Source organism: Macrotis lagotis, unplaced genomic scaffold (genome assembly GCF_037893015.1).
Source record: "Macrotis lagotis isolate mMagLag1 unplaced genomic scaffold, bilby.v1.9.chrom.fasta BILBYCTG527, whole genome shotgun sequence".
NCBI classification, from domain to species: domain Eukaryota; kingdom Metazoa; phylum Chordata; class Mammalia; order Peramelemorphia; family Peramelidae; genus Macrotis; species Macrotis lagotis.
In genome coordinates, this window is record NW_027422434.1 from 75,611 (window position 1) to 87,928 (window position 12,318).

Genomic DNA, 12,318 nt, shown 5'->3' on the forward strand with positions numbered 1-12,318 from the left:
TTAATTCTATTTTGTTTTTAATCCTCTAGATGGGGACAGTCCATCTAATAGGGTAGTCCTAGCTCTCTGAACTGCTCAGAGGAGCTGCTTCCTTCAAGATTGGTCCTCTCACAATGTAATTGTTAATGTGTACATTTTTCTCTTGGTTTTTCTCACTTCACTCAGCATCAGATCCTTGCAATCACTTCCATGCTTCTCTACAGTCTCACCATTTATGGTTTCTTACAGAACAATAATATCCCATAGAATTCATGTACCATAACTTGTTTAACCATTCCCAAATTGATGGGTATCACTTCAATTTCCAATTCTTTGCCATTATAAAAAGAACTGCTATAAATATTTTGAAACATGTGGGACTTCTCCCATTTTTTTTCTGATTTCTTCTGGATATAGACCTAGAATTGGAATTGCTGGATCAAAGGGTATGAAGATTTTTATTGCTTTTTAGCATAGTTCCATATTGCTCTCAAGAATTGTTAGGTCAGTCTATCTTCGCTCCCCCTCCTGAGCCTGAGGCTGGAGTCTCCCATCCATTGTCCAAAGTGAAGTCTAATCCATTTGTGGTTTTGGATGGAAGCAAGAACCACAAGAGACACTTCAATGTGCCCTCACACATTTGGCACAAGATCACATCATGCTATCGCTGCTCTTCAAGGAACTGAGGCAGAAATTTAAAGCCTGCTCCATGCCCATGCAGAAGGATAACAAGGTCCAGGTGGTTGGCATACATTACAAAGGTTAGAAAACTGGCAAAACTGTCCAGGTTTACAAAAAGAAATATATCATCTACATTGAGCATTGTACAGTGTGAAAAAGCTTATGGTGGGGGCAGAGGCAAGATGGCGACATGAAGGGATTGAGTTTTAGGAGATCTCTGAAAAAAACTCATAAACTAAGGACTCTAACTAAACTTTCGAGAGACAGAACCAACAAAGGGACCCAGGGAGGCAGTTCTCCTACTCAAGTTAACCTGGAAAAGAGCAGAAAGGCTCTGCTACACGGGGCCGGAGGGGTGGCACTCCAGAGACAAAGAACTTCAGCCTCCAGGAGGCAGCCCCAGGATGCTCAGAGCTGTGGCTTACAGCAGCGGGGGAGTCTCCTGAGCTGCACCCCGTGGGAGCACCAGCACATAGTGGGGGAACAACAGGGTACCTCTGCCAGAGGGAGCATGTGGAGCCCAGCCCTCAGGGGACACAGCCAGCAGCTTGGTCTTTCAGCAGCCTGGATCCAGAAACAGAAGCAGGTGGAGCGGGTAAGCAGGAGCCCCCAGGGCATGAGCCCATTGAGCTGAGGGAGGGGAGTGAAGAGAGAGAGACTGCAGAGCTCTGTCCTCTGCCCCTGGTACAGGACTCTGGAGCTCTGACCACATTCAGATCCTGATAGCAGTCTAGGCCACCCCATAGTACAGCAGGGCCCCCCCCACCTCAGCCCCATGGCAGAGGGGGGGAATTATGGACATTCACAGACCAGGAGGGAGGACAGAGCCTCACAAACTGAGACCCTTGTGGGAGTGTCCCAAAAGCTCAGGAAGCACTCCAAAAAAAAAACAGGCTTAGGCTAGGAAAATGAACAAAGAAAAAAGAGGAAGACTATTGAGAAATATTTTGCAAATGAGCCCAAGAAGGATCAAAATACTCAGTCGGAAGATGAGGAAGCACAAGCTCCTGCATCTAAAGACTACAAGAAAAACAGAAATTGGGCTCAGGCTATGATAGAGCTCAAAAAAGACTTTGAAAATCAATTTAGGGAGTTAGAAGAAAAACTGGGAAAATAAAGGAGAGAGATGCAGGAAAAACATGAAAATGAAGTCAGCAGCTTAGTCAAGGAAATCCAAAAAAAATGCTGAAGAAAATAGCATGCTAAAAAACAGCTTAGGTCAAATGGATAAAACAGTTGAAAAAGCTATTAAGGAGAAGAATGCTTTAAAAAGCAAAATTGGCCAGATGGAAAAAGAGATAAGAAAACTCTCTGAGGAGAATAAATCCTTCAGACAAAGAATAGAATTCAGGGAGATTGATGAATTTACCAGAAATCAGGAATCAATACTTCAAAACCAAAAAAATGAAAAATTAGAAGAAAATGTGAAATATCTCATTGAAAAGCAACTGATATGGAAAACAGACTTAGGAAAGATAATTTGAAAATTATTGGAATACCTGAAAGTCATGATCAGGAAAAGAGCCTTGAATTCATTTTCAAAGAATTACTACAGGAAAATTGCCCTGATATTCTAGAAGCAGAGGGCAATATAGAAATGGAGAGAATCCACCGATGCCCCAGAGAAAGAGATCCCAAAAAAACCAACCCGCAGGAATATTATAGCCAAGTTCCAGAACTCCCAAGTCAAAGAAAAAATATTACAAGCAGCCAGAAGGACACAGTTCAAATATCGTGGAGCTGCAATCAGGATCACACAAGACTTAGCAGCAGCTACATTGGAAGCTCATAGGGTTTGGAATACAATAGACCGGAAGGCAAAAGAGCTTAGAACGCAGCCAAGAATGAACTACCCAGCAAGGCTGAATGTCCTCTTCCAGGGAAAAAGATGGACTTTCAATGAACCAGGGGAATTTCAAAGGTTCCTTTTGGAATGGCCAGAGCTGAACAGAAGGTTTGATCTTCAGATACAGGACTCAGGTGAAGCATGGAGATTGGAGGAGAGGGGGGAAATATGAGAGACTTAATCAGGATGAACTGCATGTATAGAAAAATGATACTGATAATATTCATATGAACCATCTCAGTTAATAGAGCAGGTAGAGGGAGCTTTTACAGTTGAAGCACATGAGAAAGCTGAATCTGAAGATAAAATATGGTATAAAAATGGAGTCAATAAGAAAAAAAGGGAAATGGAATGGGAGAAAGAAAACGGAGAGGGGGAATAGTCCAAGATATTTCACATAATAAGATGTTTTTTATTACAATGAGCTATTGCAATGATATGAAAGGGGGGAGGCAAGGGGGAATGAGGGAACCTTTGCTCTCATCAGAGATGGCTAGGAGAGGAAAAAGCATATATACTCAATGGGGTATAGACAACTGGAGTAAGAAGGAGGGGCGACCAGGGAGAAGGGGTGGGGATGTGAATAAAGGAGGAGAGGATGGACCATGTTGGGACAGTGGTCAGATATAACACATTTTCTTTTTTTTTATTTCTTGCAAGGGGCTGGGATTGGAAGGCCTGCCCAGGACCATAGGGACAGGTAGATTCTGGGCCTAAGGGGTAGTATGGGGGCTCAGGGCTTCTTGGCCCCAGGACCAGGGATCTGTCTGCTGTGCCACTTAGCAACCCTACAGCAGAGTCAGAGTGAAAGGAGAGAGAAAATATAGTATATGGTAGTGGAGAAATAAGAAAGGAGGGAGTTGTGATCAGCAATGGCAATGTTGGAAAAATATGGAAGTAACTTTTGTGATGGACTTATCATAAAGAATGTGATCTACTCACGAGAGAGTTGATGGTGTTGGAACAAAGACTGAAACACATTTTTTGTCATTATTATTTGGGGGAGGGTTCAGGGCAAGTCAGGCTGGGTAGCCTGCCTGGGGCCACATAGCAGGGTGATCATTGGTTGTCTGGGGGCCGGATTCAGGCCCAGGTGCTCCTGGCTCAAGGGCCAGTGCTCTGTCTGCCACCCAGCTACCCCTACTATTATTACTATTTTATTTTATTTTGGGTCTTTTTTTCCTTCTTTTTGGTTTTTTTCAGGGCAGTGGGGATCGCGTGGCTTGCATGTCACATGGCTGGATGATTATTGAGTTTACGAGGCTGGATAGGGACTCGGGTGCTCGTGGCTGCAGGGCTGGTGCTTCGTCCATTGCACCACCTGGCCATACCTACAATTATTACTATTATTTTTTTTAATTTTAATTTTTTTCTCCCTTCTTTACTTTTTTGCCCAAGTAAATCTATCTATATTCATGGGGGGAGGGTTATTTTGTTTACTTGTAAACAAGTATATTTTATTAATGTAACGAAATACATTTGTACAAAATGAGAATAAAAAATAAATAAAAAAAAGCTTTTGGCGCGACTGTCCATGTAGTCATTCATCCTAGCAAGGTAGTTATTATCAGACTAAAACAGGACAAAGGTTGCAAAAAGACTCTTGAGCGTAAAGCCAAATCCTGACAAGTTGGAAAGGAGAAGGGAAAATATAAAGAAGAAACCATTGGAAAGATGCAAGATTAAAATGGTCTGTTGTAGTTGTAATTTAAAATGAAAATTAAGCATTAAAAAAAATTGCTGGATCATTTCACAACTCCACCAGCAATGTATTAATATCCCAGTCTTACCACAACCCATCCAACATTGATCATTTTTCCTTTTTGTCATCTTAGCCTATCTGAAAAGTGTGAGGTAATACCTCATGGTTGTTTTAATTTGCGTTTTTCTACTCAATAATGATTGGGAGCTTTTTTATTCATATGATTATATATAATTTCAATTGTTTTCATTTTAAAACTGTCTATTCATGTCCTTTGACCATCTATGGATTGGGGAATGATTTGCAATCTCATAAATTTGATGCAGTTCTCTAGATTTTAAAAATGAGAATGAGACCTTTATCAGAACTCCTAGGTATGAGGATTTTTTCCTAAGATTTTGCTTTCCTTCTAATTTTGGTAGTATTGATTTGATTAATGCAAAAACTTTATAATTTCATATAGTCATCTTATTTATTTTGTACCCTATTTCTTGTTGGATCATAAATTCATCCCCTTTCCATAGATCTGACAGACAGAGTATTTCTTGGTCTATTAGTTTATCTGTCATGCTACCCTTTATGTCCAAGTATTGTACCTATTTTGACCTTATTTTGCTATAGGGTGTGAGATGTGGGTTTAAATCTAACTTTTACTATACTATTTTCCAATTTTCCCAACAGTTTTTGTCAGATAGTAAGTTCTTATCCCATAATTTGTTAAGCTGCAGATTACTGTATTCATTTATCACTGTTTATTTTAAACCTATCCTAATCCACTGATCCATGACTATTTCTTAACCACTACCAGGTAGTTTTGATGACTGTCACTTTATAGTATAGTTTTAGTTGTGGTACAGCTAGGTCACCATCCTTTACATTTTTTTTTTTGTCAGTTCCCTTGCTATTCTTAATCTTTTGTTGGTCCACATGACTTTTGTTACAGTTTTTTTCTAGCTCAGTAAAATAATTGATAGTTTGTCTGGTATGACTAAGTAATTTAATTTGGATAGAATTATCATTTTAATTATATTAGCTCTACCTAACCATTAACAATTATGTAGATCTGACTTTATTTTGGTGAGAGGTGCTTTACTATTTTAAGGAAAGTCCTATTTTAACAGAGCTAAAAATCAAGTAGTAGGCTGGGAACATGAGTGAAGCAAATTCTGATCAACGAATTTAATACAGGGACAAGTAAGATAAAAAAGTTCACTCATAAGGTAACAAACTCAAAGCTCTGACATTCAAAACTTGCACATAACATACAAATTGGCCTCAATTTTGAAAATTTTATTTTGAAAATAAAATTAGACAAAAATAAAAATTGCAATAGAAATAATAATGATGAAAGAAAATCATGCAAAAAAGAGTCAATTGATTTTAAAGGAGACTAAAGAAATATTAAAAAACATTCAAAAACATAATGAATCAAATTTTAAGAGGTATGAAATGTCAATGAAAAGAAGAATACATTAAAAAGGAGAAGGGTACAAATGGAAAAGAAAGATCAGAAGATCACTGCAGAAAATAAGTTATTAACTTATTTTTATTTTTAATTTTTAATTTATTTTTTATTCTCATTTTGTACAATTTTTTTTTTACATTAATAAAATATTCTTGTTTACAAGTAAGCAAAACACCCCTCCCCCCATGAATATAGATAGACTTGCTTGGGTGAAAAAAGTAAAGGGGAGAGAAAAAAATTAATTAAAAAAAATAATAGTAATAATTGTAGGTATGGCCAGGTGGCACAATGAATGAAGCACCAGCCCTAGAGCCATGAGCACCAGAGTCCATATCCAGCCTCGTAAATCCAATAATCACCCAGTCATGTGACATGCAAACCACCCAATCCCCACTGCCCTGCAAAAACCAAAAAGAAGGAAAAAAAAAGACCCAAAATAAATAAAATAGTAATAATAGTAGGGGTGGCTGGGTGGCAGACAGAGCATTGGCCCTTGAGCCAGGAGCACCTGGGTCCGAATCCAGCCCCAGACACCCAAAGATCACCCTGCTATGTGGCCCCAGGCAGGCCACCCAGCCCCACTTGCCCTGCACCCTCACCCAAATAATAATAACAAAAAATGTGCTTCAGTCTTTGTTCCAACACCAACAACTCTGTCATGGGTGGATCTCATTCTTTATGATAAGTCCATCACAAAAGTTACTTCCATATTTTTCCAATGTTGCCATTGCTGATCGCAACTCCATCCTTTCTTATTTCTCCACTACCATGTACTCTATTTTCTCTCTCCTTTCACTCTGACTCTGCTGTAGGGTCGCTGAGTGGCGCGGCAGACAGATCCCTGGTCCTGGGGCCAGGAAGCCCTGAGCCCCCATACCACCCCTTAGGCCCAGAATCCACCTGGTCCTGTGGTCTTGGGCAGGCCTTCCAATCCCAGCCCCTTGCAAGAAGTAAAAAAGTAAATGTGTTATATCTGACCACTGGTCCATCCTCCTCTCTTTTATTCACATCCCCACTCCTTCCCCCTGCTCCACCCTCCTTCTTACTCCAGATGTCTATACCCCATTGAGCATATATGCTGTTTCCTCTCCTAGCCATCTCTGATGAGAGCAAAGTTTCCCTTATTCCCCCTTGCCTACAGCCTTCCATATCATTGCAATAGCTCATTGTAATAAAAAAAATCTTATTATGTGAAATATCTTGGACTATTCGCCCTCTCCTTTTTCTTTCTCCCATTCCATTTCCCTTTTTTCCCTATTGACTCCATTTTTACACCATATTTTATCTTCGAATTCAGCTTTCTCCTGTGCTTCAACTATAAAAGCTCCCTCTACCTGCTCTATTAACTGAGAAGGTTCATATGAGTATTATCAGTGTCATTTTTCTATGCAGGAATACATGCAGTTCATCCTCATTAACTCCCTCATATTTCCCCCCTCTCCTCCAATCTCCATGCTTCACCTGAGTCCTGTATCTGAAGATCAAACCTTCTGTTCAGCTCTGGCCATTCCAAAAGGAACCTTTGAAATTCCCCTGGTTCACTGAAAGTCCATCTTTTTCCCTGGAAGAGGACATTCAGCCTTGCTGGGTAGTTCATTCTTGGCTGCATTCTAAGCTCTCTTGCCTTCCGGTATATTATATTCCAAGCCCTACGAGCTTCCAATGTAGCTGCTGCTAAGTCCTGTGTGATCCTGACTGCAGCTCCACGATATTTGAACTGTGTCCTTCTGGCTGCTTGTAATATTTTCTCTTTGACTTGGGAGTTCTGGAACTTGGCTATAATATTCCTAGGGGTTGATTTTTTGGGATCTCTTTCTTTGCGGGAATCGGTGGATTCTCTCCATTTCTATTTTGCCCCCTGCTTCTAGAATATCAGGGCAATTTTCCTGTCATAATTCTTTGAAAAATGATGTCAAGGCTCTTTTCCTGATCATGACTTTCAGATATTCCAATAATTTTCAAATTATCTTTCCTAAGTCTGTTTTCCATATCAGTTGTTTTTTCAATGAGATATTTCACATTTTCTTCTAATTTTTCATTTTTTTGGTTTTGAAGTATTGATTCCTGATTTCTGGTAAATTCATCATAATATTTCTTAGCGTTAAGTATAAAATGGTTTAGTATCTCATAATCAGGCTCTTGTTACCTTTTGAATGAATCCAGGACAACTCAAATGCCATACTATAATCAAACATATGAACAAACTGGAGACCCTGTTACAAAAAATAAAAGGACTTCAAGGCATATTCTCTAAATCAATCCCCAAAGGGAATCTCTATCTGTTGTCACATCGACCAACACCTACTTTGGAATCTGAGGAGTCTGTTCATCACCCACTGTAACAACCAATACCACACCACTACTATCTTCTAATCTGACCCCTACTAGATGATATTTCTCTTTCAGGTTGCAGTGGCTATTCTAAAGATAAAAAATAGATAAGACTTATGACCTTCAGAAAGAATGTTTTATGAATTAACTTGCAAATATACTACTTATGTAAGTAACTAGGGTCCTTACTAAATAACTACAAGTGATTTAATGTGCTTTTCCAATTTTATTAGATGGACAAAAATTTAGATGTAATTAAAGTATGACAAAATGTATGCTATGGGAATAACAAATAGAACTGTCTGGAATCATATAAAGTATAGAATCAAAAAAAGCAATTTGTTGATATTTTTCCATCATTCACCTGGTATATGATAATATCTAAAACCTAATATCTCTGAGTATTTCTTTCCTCCTTTGTCAAATGAAAGTGCTGGAACCAGTAAAATCTTTGAAATCTCTTATATCTGTAAATCTATGTGCATGATCTTTACTTACAGAAATTGTCTGGATGCAAACTTTTCTGAAGAAAGAAAATTAGCTACAAACCACATTATTTCTGTGGGAATACCCTTCATAAACACCAATCTTCCTTATATTAACTTTGAAACTATGTTTTTACCTTTAATTTTGTCCCCTAAGTACATGTATTTTAAGCAAATATCTGATATTGTTGTTTTGATAAGGATAACTATTTTTGTCAATTAGTACATTTACATTTTTATTTATCAATTTGACTCTTTTAAGTCTCCGGTAAAATTGATGCAGTTCTCCACAGACTAATTTCACTTTTCTGAAATGATAAAACTGAGTTCTGAAACTTTAAAGCACCTGGTCACATAATGATCCAAGCAAAATGCAGTCACCTTGTAAGCCCAATCAACCCACCTCCAGGTGTATTTTATTCTTTCTTTTGTATCATTAATTGAATTATTTGAGACAGCTAATGTGTTGGCTTACATGTGTATACGCATATGATTTTTTCCTTTAAATATTTGTATTTGTGCATCCCCAAACATAAGGGACAAGTCTTCCTTGGCACTTAAAAAACTTTGAAACTCTATCAAAACTTTAAACAATCAAACCAGTGCCCGTAGGACTAGTTCTATAAGAAGAGAAATATTTTGGGGGACATGGGGAGTGGGGAAATAAAAACAATTTTCAAAAGGATTTTCCATAGCTTCCATAATAATTCACATTGTATTCAAATACAGGAAGTTGGGGACAAAAGAGGCTTCCAGCATTCCTCCAAATAGAAATATTGAGCTGTACCATCTTTCATATCATCAGAGCCAATACTTTTTTTTTATCAAAGGTCATACATTAATTACTTTTTTATTGTTTGCTTGTATTGCAATTATTTTTACCGACAGTTTCTAAAAATAGTATATTAAAATCATTTTCTAAATTTTCCCATGAAAATAAAGAACTGTAGTTCATGAAAATTGTATAGCTTTGAACATTTAAATTTGAAATGAAGCTGAACAAATCAACTTGAAAACAAACTAGAAACTTTTTAAGAATTAAAAACTAAGCTTGACTTTTATAGTTCAAATTTTCCTTCACTTAGTTGAAAGTTATATTCTCTTAGATAGATGTATGCAACCTTAGACTTGTGAGCATGTTGGAGTCTCCTTCCTATTGCATTACCAGCTCTGCATCAACTGTGGCTAGAGTTATTCAGTCTCTGGTTGAAGATCTAGTCAGATAGGAATGACCTAATCATCAGTTGGGAAATTATTTTTTGGATGATTTATTAAAAAGTTCTCATTGATATTGAACTGAAATTTGTTATGCAATGTCTCAACATTTGAAGACAGTTACCATGTACCTGGAACATTTCTAACTTAACCAGTGGCGATTCCCTTAATTATTCCTGATGCAGTGTGTTTCCAAAACTTTCTCCATCCTATTCATCCTTCACTGGATACACTCCATTTTTCAAAATTCCTTACAAAAATGAGACACTGAGAAATCAATACAATGCTGAAGATGACCAATCTGAACAGTCTGCCAGAAAAGTGAGACTATCTCTTTATCTGGATTGTATGATTTTATATAGGACCTGCAGTTTCTAAAACTTTAATACATTTTAGGTTCTTTTTCAAATGAAGTGATGTTCCCAGGGACCTAAAACATTTGAAACTAAAAAACTACTTTAATTTCTAATCCATGAAATTTGCCAAAAGTTTTATTTTAAAAAGAGAAAGAAAAAGGAAATCAAATATTTGCTGTTCTGCAAGAAGCAATTATAGTATTTCTAATTCTCAGAGTATTTTCTGCTCTTTCAAAGGAATAGTATTTTCCTTATGATAGAGAATTCTGGGGTAAACAACCTGTTTTATCATTATCTTTTATCATTTCAGACAGTAATTTGAAATAATAGAGCTGCAACTGATATTATAGATTTTGCTAAAGCCATGATCATTTTAGTGACTTGTCAAAAGTCACATACCCAATATGTGCAGAACTTAAACTCATCTTGTTGTGTTTTCTAGTGCATCTCACTCCCAATATTCATTATTCTGCTCTCATGGGAAACCTTCTCTAACATCACATATAGTACTCAAACAATTAATCATTTCATATAAATTCTTGTTTGTATGAAACCCTCTACAGACAAACAAATGTTCCTTGGTTGATGTGACTATTCAAACTAATAGCAGTTAATGTTCATTGTACACAACAATGCTTTCTTAGATATTCTAAATATAAGCCAAGGGACATTCACATTTTTCCTTTTTTATCTATTCATCAATTGTAGTTTTACCTTCACTACTTTCATCTAGCTTCCCTTCTTTTCACTCAGAAAATCACCATCCTTATTCAGGGATGGCCTCATTATCTCAAGCTTGAACTATTATAATAGCCTTCATGGATGTTCTCTCTGCCTCAAGTCTTTTCCCTTTTCAATCAGTCATTCCTTTGGACACCAAAATGATCTTTGCCAAATGTAGATCTAACCATATCAGTCCACTATCCAATATATTTATGTAATTTCCTACTATACCTAGCATCAGATAGAAAAATTATCAGACTCTTTTAAAGCCCTTCCTAATACTGGTCCTACCTATCTGGTCTTCTGCTTTCCTTCATGTAACCTACACAATAGCTCATTCCAAGAATCTCTATTTTTTCATTTATTGCCTTTGCCCCTGGGGTCCCCCATTCCTAGAATATTCTTCTTCCTTATTACCACTTCCTGGCTCACTCAGTTTCCTTCAAGATTGTTCAGTTCCCACCATCTTCAATAGATTGACTTTCCCTGTACCTTGCTCCATTTGCAAATACCTTCCTGTTTATTTTCCTTTATGCTGAAAATAGTAAGCATTTGCATAGTTATTTGCATGTTGAGAGCAGGTAATGTGTTTGTAATTTTATTTCTTTGCCTTTTTAACACAGCATAATCATTCAAAAGTGGTCAGCACTTAATAAGGACTTGTTAACTGAGAATCTAGCTCTTAAAATAAAGTGATCAAGGGTTTAGGCTCTAATGATGAGATTTATTGACACTTTGTAGTTCAGCCACATTTCGCAAATCACTTTTCTTAAATGTAATCACTATTCTAGGATACAGAAATATTGGTTATATTAGTGAATTTAACTTTGTGTAAAATCAAATATTCTTAATCATCCAATCTGATCAACAACAGATTTCATTGCTGTTCTCTAAAGGATTATTCTTTATGAAAGAAAAAGCATGATAGTGTAAATTATACTGACATTAAAATTAAATGATGTGATTTTTGAATCTATTTCTACTGATGCTTAACAATAAGAATTTGGGCAAATCAATTTTCCTTTCCTGGGTTTAAATTTTCTCAAGTTATAAATGAAAGTGACTGTATTCAATGCTCTTCTAATAAATATTATTTTGAATATTAGATGGATCAGAGTAGGAAGCAATGCATTCTTTTTATTTGTAGGTTTTTTTGCAAGACAATGGGGTTAAGTAGTTTGCCTAAGGCCACACAGCTAGGTAAAAATTATCAAGTGTCTCAGACCAGATTTGAACTCAGGTACTCCTGACTCCAGGGCGCCACCTAGCTGCCCCAAAGCAACACATTCTATATGCATATAGAAACATGCAGAGAGACATATATAATCTTTTATAGATATCAATATATATCCATATATGATTTTATATGTATAATAACTGATTAATTAGTGTTTATATTAATATTTTATTTATATATATAAATAATCTATATATGGATATATAGCTATATAAATATGCATAGTTATATATCGATCAGATAGTATATATGTAAACATATTGATCAAACTTATATTTAATACTCAAATATATCATAC

The 12,318-nt window shown here is 36.7% G+C and overlaps 1 pseudogene; it reads left to right on the forward strand.

The window, feature by feature from the left end:
• Window positions 1–474: 474 nt before the first annotated feature.
• Window positions 475–4,192, forward strand: LOC141504166 (large ribosomal subunit protein uL24-like; annotated as a pseudogene).
• Window positions 4,193–12,318: the final 8,126 nt, after the last annotated feature.